Source organism: Anguilla rostrata, chromosome 2 (genome assembly GCF_018555375.3).
Source record: "Anguilla rostrata isolate EN2019 chromosome 2, ASM1855537v3, whole genome shotgun sequence".
Taxonomy (NCBI): Eukaryota; Metazoa; Chordata; class Actinopteri; order Anguilliformes; family Anguillidae; genus Anguilla; species Anguilla rostrata.
In genome coordinates, this window is record NC_057934.1 from 61,886,981 (window position 1) to 61,901,148 (window position 14,168).

At 40.2% G+C, this 14,168-nt stretch overlaps 1 long non-coding RNA gene across 1 annotated transcript; it reads right to left on the reverse strand.

Annotated features, from left to right (window-relative positions):
• Positions 1 to 12,935: 12,935 nt before the first annotated feature.
• Positions 12,936 to 13,884, reverse strand: LOC135248744 (uncharacterized). Its single transcript, XR_010328486.1, has 2 exons — positions 13,538 to 13,884; positions 12,936 to 13,419 (listed from the first exon to the last, which is right to left on the reverse strand). It is a non-coding gene; the product is annotated as an uncharacterized LOC135248744 (long non-coding RNA).
• Between the last annotated feature and the right edge of the window lie 284 nt (positions 13,885 to 14,168).

The following is a 14,168-nucleotide window of genomic DNA, read 5'->3' on the forward strand; positions in this document are numbered from 1 at the left end:
CAGAGCTTTCCCTGCAGGCTGTCGGATCATTGATACTATAGCTGCTCAGTGAATATGAGACTTTACAGGAGACAGATAAACTCTCCTGGTTTACAACCATAGAGCCTGGCTTATGAGTTCATCACAGTGACCATCTGGAGTGAGAAAAATAAAAACGATGGTCAGATATACCAATAGGTAGTATAGTTATTGAAACAACCAGCAAACACGAACAAAAAAGAAAATTTAATCTTATTCAAAAGTCACATTTTGGGAAGCACCACAGTACATTTTTAATTTAAAATAAAAATATGAATACAGTATGCTCACTTACATGATAATGTTCCCAGCAACACTGCTAATGCTACAATTGTTTCCATTGTCACACACAGGTCTCCTTCTCTGTCAGAAAGGTGATCCTCCTGAATTGGGAGGAGAATTCTCACTGACTTTTATAGGAAATACTGTGGACTGAATTTGTTTAAATCTCAGGGGGATGGAGGACAGAGAAAAACAAAATAAATTCAGAGTGTAAGAATTTCTATTACGAGGAACACTGCTGCCCCCTCCTGGAGGAGAATTTAAAACAGCAGACTGCTCCCAGCAGCGTTACTCAGGAATTTATATCAGTAACAAAGCTAATGGATTAAATTCATAATGAACGTTCACGTAGTTATGATTTGAATATCTGTGCAAAGTGATACATTTCATTGAGATTGCTAAGAATGCAATAAAGTTCATTGAAGTGCTGTTTTAGTTCTTGGATTTGAATGTGTTATTAACCTTGTAATAAATGTATGCACTGGGAAAAGCAAAATTTTAAAGACGTTTTACGTATTATTGCACTTCCATGAAAAAACATTTCATCTCAGTATACTTGTTTATATTTTATTCATGAAATACAGACATTACAAGATGTTTGTATCGATTGTAAATATCTATTGTTTGTATCGCACTGTAAATGTGCTCATTTACATTTAAATAAATTGTACTAAACGGTCCTCCCTTATATCACTGAAAATGCATATGCAATAAGTAATCTCACCTTCAGAAGGAACAAGGCAGCTTACTTTGCTTTTCTTCCCACCAGCTCAATCTAAACCTTGATCAGACAAAGCTGCTCTTTTTTCCGAGGTAGTCCTGTCCTTTTTCAGGACCTCTCCTTCTCCATCAACAACACTTCAGTGTTTCCTGTCCAGACTGCTAGGAATCTCGGTGTGACTTGAGATGGTCGTCTGTCTGATACAGCCCACATCACGGCCATAACATGCTCCTGCAGGTTTGCACTTTACAACACTGCAGAATCAGACCCTTCCTCACCAGAGATGCTGCCCAGCTCCTGCTTCAAGCTCTAGTCATCTCCTGACTGGACTACTGCAGCTCCCTCCTGGCTGGGCTTACACAGCACTCTCTCCAGCCCCTTCAGCTCATCCAGAACACCACAACCCCCCTGGTTTTCAACCTCCCCAAATTTACCATACCCCCTCTCCCCACCTGAAGTCCCTTCACTGGCTCCTGGTGGCTGCAAGGCTGCTAAATGAGCTGCACCCCATACATTCAGACCCTGGTGAAGTCCTGCACCCCAACCTGTGCTCTATGCTCTGCTGCCTCTGGGCGCCTAGCTCTCCCCTCCCTGCAGTGACCTGGTCATCACTCCTCCCAGCCTTGACTCTTCTTCCTACTGCCTCCCCAATGGTGGAACAGCCTGCCCACCTCAGCCAGGACAGCAGAGTCCCTCTCTACCTTCAGACATAACCTGAAGACCCATCTGTTCAGGTAATACTGCACCTCCTCCCCCCCTTCTATACACTGATTTCTATTGTGCTCTGACACATTTTCTCATGTCTATCCTATAGTTTTAACTGCTGTTTATTTCTTAAGCCAGTGAAGAATGTGCATAATCCATAGAGTATATGTTTATTTATTTTTTTTAAAGATAGAATGAAATGTACACTATCTATCAAAATAAATAACATCTCTTTCTTACAAAGAAAAACACAAAAAGTTTACTTTCAATGCTTAGATTCTCTTTACTTTGGTGTAGAGCCAATACAAACAGAATTAATTCACTGAAGTCTGCTGTGGTGACAGTTTTACTACAACTTACTGTTGGAGTCATCTCTGGATATAACAAATCTTCCCTCAACTGATTTGGAATAGTAGATGGGTGAACTAGATGTACCAATGTAGGCAACCCACTCCAGTCCCTTCCCAGGGGCCTGTCTGATCCAGTGCCTATAGTAGCTGCTAAATGTGAACCCAGAGGCTGTACAGGCAGTTTGTGGGATTCTCCAGGCTTTTTTACTGCTGGTTCAGACTCAGTCAGTGTCTGACACTTAATACCTGTGAAATTAAGAAGAATTTGAAACTCGCATCCAAAGCCTCACAAATGCAATTTCAGTACAAATTAAATTGATGTCAGATTAAGGCATACTTGTAGAGAACACAGTAATAAAAAGTAGGCTGGTTGTAGTCATCATGGTAAATGTCTTTCACTGCAGTCTGTGATGACAATCCTTCAGTCAGCTTCCAACAATAGTCCTTCCTCCCTCAGTGCAGAGAGGTAAATGTAGAAGGAAGAGCTCAGAGTTTGCATGAACTCCTCCTCACTGGGTGGGCAGATCACATGCTGTTTATAAACAACCAGAACCTGTGCAGGAGCTCTTCCTGTGAGAACATAGTCCAGAGAAGAAGATCTCACTCTATCGTCATTCTCTGAGGAACTGCTTTGTGTTTCTTCCAAGTTCTGTTCCCCGCTTAAACCACACACCCATACACATGCTCACACAAGTAGATTTCAGGTGTAGGTGTGTAATCAAGACAAGGTGATGTAACCAGGTAGACTGTGGAGTACAGTCTGAATTGGATCTGTGGGGATTATTGCACCTTTCAGTAACTTACTAGATTTCTCCAACTAGTGGTACAAATCTATGTAGATATGCACTAATTATTATTAAAAACCATAAGAATTATGGATTGCATTTTTATAGTGCCGTTCATGGTTATGATCTCAAATCACCTAATTAAGAAGGAGTAGACATCAGCAGTGTGTAGTTCTGGTGAATAATTACACAACCACAACGAGAAAGCCAGTTTGTGAATGTTGCCAGGACTCTGGGGAAGCCCCTACTCTTTCAGATAAATGTCATAGGATCAACCCCGGGAGGTTAGCCTGCTTAGTCTCAGCCATTCAGCAGGAGCAGGGTACACTCAGAGATTCCTGCTGACTTTATGTAGAAATGATCTTAATGTTATTATCCACTCATGAGCTCAATGCATAGTCAGCAGTGATAATCAACAGGGTGGGTTTTTGTACCCTTTGTACCTTTTGCTGCAACAGGATTTTGCCCATTTTTGATAATTTGTCTTTTATATATATATATATATAATGTTAAATATTGGGACAGTGAGGGCTACATGCAGGTAGAGTGTGTGTGTTTAGTGGTGACACTCAGTATGATGTGTTTTTGTACAGCTCTAGCGTTGCTTTGCTGCACTGTGGGTATCGGGTACAGTAATACACAGCTGTGTCTGCAGTCTGCAGGCTGCTCCCCTCCAAAGTCACTGTGCTGCTGGAGGTGTCTCTGGAGATGGTGAACTTGCTCTTTAATGAATCCTTGTAATATAAACCCCCTCCTCCCCGTATATCTCCAATGAACTCCAGAGCTTTCCCTGCAGGCTGTCTAATCCAGCCTGTAGCATAGCTGTTATCAGTCACAGAATACCCAGAGACTTTACAGGAGATGGTCAGAGACTGTCCTGGTGTTAAAACCATGGATCCTGGCTGTGTGAGTTCAACACAGTGACCATCTGTGGAGACAGAAAAAAAGATTTTTGTGAGTATATCAATAAGTAATATATTAATTGAAAGAAACCATAAACAGTTGACTTAACCTTTTTTAAATGAAATATATTCAGTATAAATATTGAAACTGATTCAATCTTATTTAAAAGACAAACTTTGGGAAAAGCATAGAATAACTTCAATGTGAAATGAAAATATCAATACAGCATCCTTACATGGTAAAGTACCCAACAACACAGCAAATGCCACAATAGCTCCCATTGTCAAACACAGATCTCCCTCTCTGTCTTACGGGTGATGCTCCTGTGTTGGGAGGATAATTCTCTGAGGCTTTTATAAGAAATACTGTGGACAGAATTTGTTTAAATCTCTGGGGGATGGAGGGAGGAGGAAAACAAGATAAATTCAGAGGGTCAGAATATCCATTATAACGAGCACTGCTGCTCCCTCCTGGAGGAAAACATTATGCCTGTTACAAATGTAACCACAGGAAAATAAATGTAAATGACAGATTTTTGCATATGCTGTGCTTCCATCAGGAATAAAATCAAGCAAATATAAATATCTCAGTATATTTGTAGTATATAGATATTCTATAGATGTTTCAGAAGATAAACCACCCATGAGCTTATGTCTGTCACCTTTAGCAAAACAATTTTTTTCTTCTTTTTTATTTCCCCTAAATATGGTGTGGATCAGTCTATCTGCGTTTTGATATTTTATCTGTTAGTATAACATTTCTATGGATATTGAGGTAAGGTTGATAAAGTCAGAAAAAACACAATAGAATCTTAAACTGGGAGTAACACAATGGCGTATATATATATATATTCCAACCTGCCAATGATCCAGGTTAACACAGTTTCTCACTGAGAATATCACTCTGTCACTTGGATCTGCTGATTTTTTTATCTCCAACATCTGTAAAATCGGTTCTTTCCTTCCTGCATATGCTGCCCAGCTCATTATTCAGGCCCTTGTGCTGTACTGAATGGATGATGCTGCTCCCTCCTTGGGTCTCCCTGCAGGTACCATCAGGCCCCTCCTGCTCATTCAGAATGCTGCTCCTGCTGCATTTACCATCAGCCAAAACACACAAGCGTCACATCTCTCCCCTACTCCCCCCTCTGGCTATAGAACACACTTCAGACTGTAAAGTACAGCACTCTACACGTCCAGCTGCATACAGGCAACAGGCCACCACTGCTGAATCTAGTCATCCACACTAGTCACCCCCTCCTCCTGTTCACCTGTGTGAGCTGATGTCCCAGACCACACTGGGCCCATGCAGGCACCACTGAAGAAGACCGGGGTCAAAGTGCATTGTGTGTACATGTCTATAGGGTATACGCCCAGTTATTGACTTCTGTGTTTGTTTCATTACATTTGAGCTTTTCATATGCAAACATCATTTTTTTGCTTTAAAAAAACAATAAAACTTCAGTTGCTGCAGGTCTGAGATTTTTCCCATTTTTTATTATTTTTCTTTCTTTTTTCAGATAATGGTGAATATGTACAGTTTTTGTACAGCTCTAGTGTTGCACTGTGGGTCCCGGGCACAGTAATACACAGCTGTGTCTCCAATCTGCAGGCTGCTCCCCTGCAAAGTCACTGCGCTACTGGAGGTGTCTCTGGTGATGGTGAACTTGTTCTTTAGTGAATCTTTATAAGCAGTGATTCCATCATACCACATAACTCTAATCCACTCCAGAGCTTTCCCTGCAGGATGCCGGATCCAGGCTGTGCTATCGCCAGTAACTGAATATGAGACTTTACAGGGCACAGATAAAGTCTCTCCTGGTTTTAAAACCATAGAACCAGGCTGTGTGAGTTCAACACAATTACTATCTGTGGAGATGGAAATAAAAGGTATTTGTGAGTACATCAATAAGCAAAATAACTACACGATTAACTGCAAAAACCAATAGACAACTCATTTTATTTTATCTAAAAGTAAATCTTTGGAGGATTTCACAGAAAAATCTTAATTACAAGTCAAATAGGAATATAGCATGCTCACTTACATGATAAAGCTCCCAGCAACACAGCTAATGCTATAAGAGCTCTCATTGTGACACACAGATCTCCCTCTTTGCCTTACAGGTGATGCTCCTGGGTTTGGGAGCAGAAGTCTCAGTGGGTTTTATAGTAAATAATGTGGGCTGAATTTGTTTAAATCTCCGGTGGGTTGGAGGAAGATTCAGAGAGTCAGAATATTCATTGTGAGGAGCACTGCTGCCCCCTCCTGGAGGGGAAGTAAAACAGCCGTCTGCTTCCGCCAGCATTACTCTGGAATTGTGGATGAGTAGGCACGCTTACAGATTATATTCTGAATGAATGTTCAAGAAGTCATGATTTGAATGTCCGTGCAATTTAAGACATGCCATCTAGATTCCTAAGAATACACTAAAGTTCACTACAGTGCTGTCTTCATTGATTTGACTGTGTTATCGCCATTATAAGGGCAGCATGGTGATGTAGTGGGCTAGGACTGCTGCCCTACAGGAAGAAGGTTCTTTGTTTGAAGTCTTGTAAAATGGAGGTGATCTCACTACATCTATTTAGGTAAACATTCCATTTGTGGATTACAGACATAACAGGAAAAGGCACGTTTGAAACTGGAATCTTTATTTGTGTCCAGTGATAGTGTGCTCATGTACATTTACAGAAATTGCACTAAGCACTTTACGTATCTAAAGTTTTTCAATAAAGCATTCGAAAAATGTGTCACATTTTATATTTTGTATAACTGAATAATTATTATATTGACCTTTTGAAGGAACACAACACCTTCGTGAACTTTCAGGCATTTTTTACTCTCTGCAATGAGCTTTAGGAGTAACAAAAACAGAATGAATTCCCTGTAGTCTTCTGTGGTGACAGTTTCATGTAGAGAGTTATTGTCAGGGCTCAGGCTTGACTTCTCTCACTGTGACTTCCCAACACCACTGGGGTGGTCATGACTGCATGTTAATTAATTAAATCATAACTGAAACTGTTAATGAAAGAAAGTTTAAGCTTTTGTTTAACCAATATTGCATTACAATTTGTTCAGCACAAAAAGCTTATAGTTGCTGATGTAGAAATGTGTACAAAATAAACCAAAATTGATTAAAATTTATTTAAAGGTTTTTGAAAAAAAAAGTATTATTTAAATCAGCCAGTGAATCCAGTTCTATATGGTTTCTCTGTGTGATAAAGGGGAATAGGTTTTTGTGCAGCTCTCCCCTCACTCTCTCTCACTGTGGGTCTCTGGCACAGTAATACACAGCAGTGTCTTCAGCTGTCAGGCTGTTCATCTGTAAATACAGCTGGTTCTTGCTGTTGTCTCTGGAGATGGTGAATCTTCCCTTAACAGACGTGGCATACCATGTGCTGCTGCCACCACCACTACTGATGCTGGTCACCCACTCCAGTCCCTTCCCAGGAGCCTGTCTGATCCAAGTCATTGGATAGCTGCTGAATGTGAACCCAGAAGCTGTACAGGTCAGTTTGTGAGAGTCTCCTGGTCTCTTTACCACTGCTTCAGATTCTGTCAGGACAATCTCACCCTGAACACCTGTAATTAAAATAAAAGTCAGATTTCAGATATGATACACGGAAGAAGCACAGAGAAAGAAAGAGAGGAGAGAGACAATAAGAGAGAGAGACCTGAGAGAGTGAGTGCTGTGAGCAGCAGCAGGGCTGGTAGGAGCTTCATGGCTGCAGGAAAGAAGGAGGAGCACTGAGTAAAAGCCCACTGACTGATGCTCTGGTTCTCACACTGACACTGGCTCCATTTAAAGCAGTGGGAGGTTTGCACTGGGACCTCCTCTAGGGGAGGGCAGAGTGAGGGGCACTGCTGATCACACTCACAACAGTGTAGAAGCAACAGGACAGGAAACTCACAGGTGCTGTAGAGAAAAACTGTGTTTCTTACATTCAATGCAGAACACTGTTATTTCTATAACCCCACCCAACAATTTACAGTCTACTTTGCCTGTGTCATTAACATTAGGATTTACAGCAATGAGACTGAATGGATGTGGAAATTGCTAATTGTACAGTGAAGCCAGTCTACAAGGTTTGTCAGTTAAAAAGAAAATCCTGTGCATTAACAGACATGAGAATAAATGAATAAACAGTAAAAAGTATAATTTATTGAAATTTTAAACCACAATGTCAGAAATTAAGCGATATGCGGGTTGAATTCCAGCAAATGAAGGACTGCATTTGGTGTATTTTACAAATATATTTGGTGCATTCAGAGACTTTTTTTACACGATTTTATGAAAAATGCTTATTTGTCATTTATACTATGCATGGTCAATCCTTTAGTAATAATTGTGAGATGGACATTTTGTGTTCAGTGAAAGGACTGCAGTGTGCTTGCATGAGCTGGTTTGGGTCTAAACTCCATGAAATAAATCACTTTGAATTTCTTGTTTTCCAACAATGGAGGATGTAATGAAGCAACACATTTATTCCACAGGGTGATTTTATTATGGGAATTCAGAATATGATGTGAGAAATCAGAATAAATCTGCATCCATGTGAAAAAGGTGTCCCTTTAATTCACATTGGGGTAATATTAGTGTATGTACATAACGTATTCATGCAAGATTTTTTATGTCCTCGTAAAGGTCCTTGAAATGACACTGAGAAAAATCAATTTTCTCTGTTGTCACCTTGAACAGAATTCATATTGAATATTGGAATGACAGAACATAGTAATAGCCTGCTGAATTGCAGGTGACTCAAAAGGGTATTTGAAAAATGACCAAGAATTACTAATCATCTGATAGTATAAATGAGACCTAAAGAACAGACCACTTCAGTGATATTTAAAACAGTAACCCTGAGTTTCACTTCATACATCAGACTTCATTCCGGGGCTCTGTGCTGTAGCACAACATAACCACAACCTCACAACATAACTTTTCAGTAAAAACTAAGTGAATGAGAAATGTACTGGTCAAGAATACTGAAAGCAGAAGCAGGCTGTTTATTACAGTCATGATGAAAATTGTTGACTGCAGTCTGAGATGATAGCCCTTCAGTCAGACTCCTACAACAGTCCCTCCAGTGCAGAGAGGTAGAAGGAAGAGCTCAGAGTTTGCATGAACTCCTCCTCACTGGGTGGGTAGATCACACGCTGTTTAAATAGAGCAGTCAGAGCTGTAGATGGGGTGCAGATCATATAGCACATATAAGTGTTATCCACAGCCGTGTGTCTCTCTTCCATGGTTGCATTATTATTCATAGTGAATGCAGGGAGTTTCCTGGTAGGTGAGGGTGGATGAGTGGATTCAGTAGCTCTCCAGTACTCAGTACATCACAAGTAAGTCTAATGAGAGTGTCCAAGACAGACAGCATTTGATCACACAATATGGAAAGCATCCTGATATCCAGTGTTAAATCCTTGACCCTGTATTTGCAATACATGTTTTGTGCCAATATTTTGATAATATGTTGCCCCCTCCTGGAGCAGAATTATAAACAGCAGGCTGCTTCCACCACCATTGCAGCTGAATTTTCTTTAAATTAAAAAGCAGTTCCTTCACCATATGGCCTTCACTGAGGTGGGGGGGGGGGGGGGGGGCAGCAGGTGACCAGCCCTAGCAGGAGCTTTGTTCAGGGCCTTTAGTGTGTGACTGACAGATTCAGAATCTGCAGGGTTTTAACTGCTGGTTCAGACACAGGCCTTTATTCAATAAACAGCTTAACTTTGACTCGTGAGCAGCAGCGCTCACTGGCCTCATATTCACCATTACATATTTATAAAATTAGACGTTAAATAAATTATTTTTGATATCAACTTTTATATGTCCTTTCTTTCATCAGCACAAAGAGGGAAACATTCAATTCAATCAGCATTTGGGGTTCAATCAACATTTGTCTTTCTTTTCAATTTAAATGCCAGCGTTTGTTTATTCTTCACATACTGTAATGTGTTTGGTAAGTTACATTTGAAACTTACCAAAACTTGCTGAATGCATGCAGGTAGAGTGTGTGTGTTCAGTGGTGACACTCAGTGTGATGTGTTTTTGTACAGCTCTAGTGTTGCTTGCTGCACTGTGTGTATCGGGCACAGTAATACACAGCTGTGTCTCCAGTCTGCAGGCTGCTCCCCTGCAAAGTCACTGTGCTGCTGGAGGTGTCTCTGGTGATGGTGAACTTGCTCTTCAAAGAATCTTTAAAATGTATGTCTTCATCCCACCATATGGTTCCAATCCACTCCAGTGCTTCCCCTTCAGGCTGTCGAATCCAGGCTATACCATAGCCGCTATCAGTCAGGGAATACCCAGAGACTTTACAGGAGACAGATACTGGCTGTCCTGGTTTTACAAGTATAGAGCCTGGCTGTTTGAGTTCAACACAGTGACCATCTGTGGAGACAGAAAAGATATTTGAACAAACATCCAAAGTAATACAATTATGAAAACAAAAATAATTTTTCTTTGAATTGAAAATATGAATACAGCATGTACAGTATACTTACAAAATAAAGTTCCCAGTAACACTGCAAAAGCTATAATTGCTCCCATTGTGACACACAGATCTCCCTCTCTGTCTAACAGGTGATGCTCTTGTGTTGGGAGGAGTATTCTCAGTGGTTTTTATAGTTAATTCTGTGGACTGAATTTGTTTAAATCTTGGAGGAAGGAGAAAAACAGGACAAATTCAGAGTCAGAATATCCATTATGAGGACCACTGCTGCCCCCTCCTGGAGGAGAATTTAAAACAGCAGGCCTCTTTCACCGGCATCACTCTGGAATTTACACCAGTAACAATGCTAAAGGATTAAATTCAGAATAAATGTTCACATTGTTATGATTTGAATATTTGTACAATTTGATGCATTCATATGGATTGCTAAAAACATTCACTTGAGAGCTGTCTTGTCTTATTTTCAGTACATTATGCTTGTTACACAAGTAATCATAGGAAAAACAAATGTACATCACAGATTTTTGTGTATGTTTGTGCTTCCAGGAGAAATAATATCAAGTATATATAAATATCTCAGTATATGTGTAGTATTTAGATATTCTATAGATAAACCAGTAGATAAACCACCCATGAACAATATGTCCGTCACCTTTAGTAAAACAATTTGATTCTTCTTTTGTCTTCCCCCAAAATATGGTGTGGATCAGTCTATCTGTGTTTTGATATTTGTATGAGTAAAATGGCTGTGAATATTGAGGTAAGGTTGATAAAGTCAGAAAGAAAAACAATAAAATCTTAAACTGGGAGTAACACAATGGCGTATATATTCCAACCTGCCAATTATCTTAGATAACTCAGTATTTCACTGAGAATATCACTCTGTCACTTGGATCTGCTGATTTTTTTATCTCCAACATCTATAAAATCGGTTCTTTGCTTCCTGCATATGCTGCCTAGCTCATTATTCAGGCCCTTGTGCTGTACTGAATGGATGATGCTGCTCTCTCCTTGGGTCTCCCTGCTGGTACTATCAGGCCCCTCCTGCTCATTCAGAATGCTGATGCTGCTGTATTTACCATCAGCTGGATACAAGCAACAGGCCACCACTGCTGAATCCAGTCATCTGCACTAGTCACCCCCTTCTCCTGTTCACCTGTGTGAGCTGATGCCCCAGACCACACTGGGCCCATGCAGGCACCACTGAAGAAGACTGTGGTCAAAGTGCATTGTGTGCACCTGTCTGCGGGTAAATGCCCTGTCATTGTGTTCCTTGTTTGTTTCATTACATTCCACAACATTACACAAGTCAGTCTAATGAGAGTGTTCAAGACAGACAGCATCTGACCACAGTACAGAAAGCAGCTTGATATCCACTGTTAAACGCTGGACCCTGTATTTGTAACACTAGTCTTATTTAACCAAAATTTTCATATTATGAGCAGTGCTGGGTGGCACGGTGGGGCAGTGGGTAGCACCGTCGCCTTACAGCAAGAAGGTTATGGGTTTGAATCTCGGCTTAGGCCTTTCTGTGTGGAGTTTGCATGTTCTCCCTGTGTCCGCGTGGGTTTCCTCGAGGTATTCCGGTTTCCTCCCACAGTCCAAAGACATGCAGGTAGGCCGATTGGACACTCTAAATTGCCCATAGGTATGAGTGTGTGAGTGAATGGTGTGTGTGTGTGTGCCCTGCGATAGATTGGCAGCCTGTCCTGGGTGTATTCCTGCCTCTTGCCCAATGCATGCTGGGATAGGCACCAGCCAGCACCCCCCGTGACCTTGCTCAGGATGAGCTGTATTAATAATGGATGGGATGACAGCATCAGTGCTGCTGTCCCCTTCTGGAGGAGAATGTTAAAAAGCAGACTGCTTCCACCAATGCATAGAGTGTACATAGGAACGGGTGAGGGTTGGAGTCTAGGAGGGTTCAAGCAGTGAAGCCTAGGAAATAATGACAATTCACTTGCCGAATTGAATTCAACGTAGAAAACTAAGGTGATATAACAACCAAAGGTAATCTTTTCAGTCAATCTCTTGTGATCATACATTTCATTATGTTTGAAAATAATGGTTGGTAAATCCAGAAAAATGTTTTATTACATATTGGCTTTTTGAAAAAAATCTGCTTTACATATGAAATGTAATGATCATTAATGGAGTTTCAAAATATCATCTGGAAAGTTTTATTTTGCCTTCAAAAGTCTGACATTCCTCATTCACTTCAATGGGAGCCCCAGTGTTTTGCACTCAACATGTGCAGTACTGGCTTACTTCTGTGGCTTCACAAGATTAGGTTAGCTGAAGGTGTGCTTGCCTGTCTAGTTAAATATGCATGTCTGTGCACCAACATTGCAACCCAGCTTATGCAAATTAGGATGATTATGTGTTTAAGAAATCTCAGTGGAATGAATGATTATGTTATTACCATTTATAAAATGAAAATAATAAAGGACAAATTAAAAGTTTGTGTTGTTTATTGCCATATCGTTGAAGTGTATATGCATTATGTTCAAGGGTTTTGATTCAGGAGCTTGTTTTGTAAATCATGTATCTCATAAAATATTACAAAGAAAACATGCTCCTGCGTCTACATCCCCATTGTGTAATCTTGCCAAAGTCTGCAGTCTTTGTGTTTTACAAACTTTCACTTGTTACTCAAGCTATTGCTCACTTTGAATCCACTGGGAACTTAATATAGAGGAATACTTGAGCACATATAATTAAGTTGGATTAAATGTATTTTTTATTTTCTTAAATTAATTTCAACTTTGTTTAAAAATGTGTGATGAAGCCTTATGGTGGAAATCCAGGAGAAAAACAATAACGGAAAATGTCTATAGGCCACACAGCACAGCCAGTCACACACTGCCTGCTAAATCATCTGTGGAGGGTTTTTGTGCAGCAGGGCCTTAAACTCTTTCATTGTGTCTCTCGGGCACAGTAATACACAGCTGTGTCTGAGGACTGGAGATCGGTGATGTCTAAGTAAGCAATGCTGTTGGATGAATCTCCTGTAACTTTGAAACGATCGTCAAAAGAACCACTGTGGTATCCAACCCATTGCAGCCCTTTGTTTGGAGCCTGTCGAACCCAGTGCACATTGTAGCTGCTGAGTGAGAATCCAGTAATTTTGCAGGAGATCCTCACGGAATCTCCAGGCTTCTTCATCTGTGGAGCAGACTCTGTCAGTGTGATGTCACAATGAGCATCTGCAGAAGGGGACAAAAACACAGTTTTACAACAGTTCTATAGCCAGTGCTGTAGCACCACTCAATCAAGTGTTGTGAGACAGGAGAAAAGAGGGAATGAAATCAGCTGTGTCCTTACATTTAAACACAAACAGCAAAGCTATGATGAATACTAAGGCCTCCATTTTATTTCATTTACAGCAACAAAAGACAAGAAGTGAACAGTGCTGCTCCTCACTGAATATGTACTGTAATTTCTGTGTTTTAAAGAACATGGAGCTCATGGGATTTACATAACCGCCTCTCATGGGAATTCCTATTTACATAAAGTGTACAGTGTGTATATAAACGCTTAGTTGGTCTGAATGTTCCACAAATATTACTTATTGAATGTTTCATTACAGAAAATGTTCCATTCCTGTGCAAATATTAGCAATATTGTAAAATATAGGCATTTAAAATTCTAACGCAACACATCTAAATCAAGTTTTGATATCTATTTTCCTGTCATTAAAATGCTCTAACTCTCCAGATGCTGTTAAAATCTCAGAACATTCCAGGAGATGTGTGAGAATGTTACTTAATAGCACACAAAATAATGTGAAAGAATACATTTTATTTGATTGCTGATAAATGAATGTTTCTTATAAAATTGTTGGAAATCTAGCAACATTTTGAAATGGATACTTTGAGACAGAAGAAAAAATGAATTTCATGACATTTCAACCGAAAATATAAAAATTGCAAGGCTGTGTGGCAGTAGGCAGAAG